The sequence below is a fragment of the Octopus bimaculoides genome, chromosome 11, assembly GCF_001194135.2.
Source record: "Octopus bimaculoides isolate UCB-OBI-ISO-001 chromosome 11, ASM119413v2, whole genome shotgun sequence".
Lineage (NCBI taxonomy): Eukaryota > Metazoa > Mollusca > Cephalopoda > Octopoda > Octopodidae > Octopus > Octopus bimaculoides.
The window spans coordinates 25,242,043-25,244,404 of NC_068991.1; the positions used below are offsets into that span (position 1 = coordinate 25,242,043).

Sequence of the window (2,362 nt, forward strand, 5' to 3'; positions counted from 1 at the left end):
GCATTATATATACATATATACACATAAACACACACATATACGTAAACTAAAACAACCGCGACTAGTACTCTCACTAAATCTCAACTACTACTACTACTACTACTACTACTACTACTACTACTGATGTATGTTGACGTTAAATGTTTTGGCGAAAGGTTTAGTGAAGTTCTATGTCATTTATTATAACGAAATTAATCAAAACTTAATGAATGCAATTAGATAATTAATCACATCTCTCTATCTCTTTTTCCCTTTCTCTTTCCAGTTTCTTGTCTCTCGATCTATCTATTTCTTTCTCTCCCTTACTGTTTTTCCCATTATTACTCTTGCGTGCATGCATATACATACACGTATGTGCATATCTATATGTACACACATATGCACATTATAATCACATATATTAGGCGTATGTGAGCATATAAACCTACCTACCTACCTACCTACCTACCTACCTAGAATAATGCATAAGGCGGCGAGCTGGCAGAAACGTTAACACGCCGGGCGAAATGCTTAGCGGTATTTCGTCTGCCCTGCCTTTCAGCCTTTTGGGTCGATAAATTAAGTACCAGTGAAACACTGGGGTCGATGTAATCGGCTTAATCCCTTTGTCTGTCCTTGTTTGTCCCCTCTATGTTTAGCCCCTTGTGGGCAATACAGAAATAAGAATATGCATAGTAATAGTGGCATTATTAATAATAGCATATATGGTAAAAGTAGTTGTAGTGATATTTACCAGAGAGCCAGAGCACCTGAACTACGGCGGATGAGAAGCGCCAAAGAAGGAACGAGTAACCATCACGACCTCCATTTGACCAAAGCACACATTTGAACCAAGTGCATCAGAGCTTGTCATTCAATGATTTGGCTTACATAGCTAGCTGCGGGATTACCGCTCTTTCTCATACATGATCTTCGGACACGAAAAACTGCCATCACAGCTGTAGTAACAGTATAGCAGATATTTGTAGTCGTAGTAATTCTAGTTGCGGTAATGGTGGTAGTAATATTTGTAGTGGTGGTTTAAGGCAGTGAGCTAGCAGAATCGCTAGCACGCTGGGCAAAATGATTAGGAGCATTTTATCTGTCCCTACGTTTTGAGTTCAAATGCTACTGAGATGACTTTGTCTTTCATCATTTCGAGATCGATAAAATAAGTACCAGTTGAGCACTGGGGTCGATGTAACCAACTTACCCCTCCTCCAAAATTGCTGGTCCAGTGCCAAAATTTGAAAACAATATTTGTGGTGGTGGTGGTGGTGTTAGAAGTAGTAAGAGTAATGCTCATGGTAGTGGTTGCTGTTTTAGAATTAGCTGCAGTAATATTAGTTATAATGACAGTAGTAATGGCGCAGTGGTTAGTGCGTTGGGCTCACAATCATGAGGTAGAGAGTTCCATTCCCGGACCGGGCTGTGTGTTGTATACTTGAGCAAGACACTTTATTTCACATTTGCCCTAGTTCTCTCAGCCGTAGAAATGAGTTGCGACGCGACTGGTGCCAAGCTGTGTTGACCTTTGCCTTTCCCAAGGATAACAACATTGGTGTGGAGAAGGGAGGCTGGTATGCTACTGGGCTTCCATAAACAATCTTTCCCGGACTTGTGCCTCGGAGGGTAACTTTCTAGGTGCAATCTCATGGTCATCAATGACCGAAGAAGGGGGTTCTTACCCTAGTAGTAAAAATAATTGAATTAGTTGTAATGATGGTTACAGAATGAACTGCGCTGGTAGTAGTAGAGCAAACATAGTGGTTGAATTATGGGGTGGAAGCGCTAAGCAGTGAAGCGTATAAATACAAGATTATTACCAGTTCAAATATACTTGGGACAGTAAGAAACCCATTGGCTGTGTTTTGTCTTGTAAAAAATTTCTCGCTGTAAACAAACGGTGTATCGTGTAGTTGTTGCAATGGCAGTAGAAACAGCATTTGTAGTGGTAGTAGAAACTTTGGTTGTTTTATGTATGATAGTAGTGGATCTCCGTCGTTTGACGATGGGGATTAAGTTGTTCGATCAACTGAACATGTAAATGGTCGAACATTCCATAGACGTGTGTATTCTTCCGTCATTGTCAACCACAAACAGAGTGACATTGTGTGATAAGGCTGAATCTTTTGTTAGTTACAAGTTTCCGTCTGCCCAGTCTCACTCACTAGGTACGAGCCATCTCGAGGCTCTGGAAAATGCAATCTGCTTAAGAGGACACGCTTGGGGATCAAACCTGAGAACTGAGATCTTATAGCTGCAAAAAAAAAATTTATTCACTCGGCCGTACTGCACATGAGTGCATATATATATATAATTTAATAAGCACAATACATACATACATATATACACACACACACACACACACACACACACACAC

The 2,362-nt window shown here is 40.5% G+C and overlaps 1 protein-coding gene across 10 annotated transcripts in view; it reads right to left on the reverse strand.

The window, feature by feature from the left end:
- The window catches only part of LOC106869641 (gonadotropin-releasing hormone II receptor), a 575,980-nt gene that overhangs the window by 55,584 nt on the left and 518,034 nt on the right, over positions 1-2,362 (reverse strand). The window lies entirely within an intron of this gene.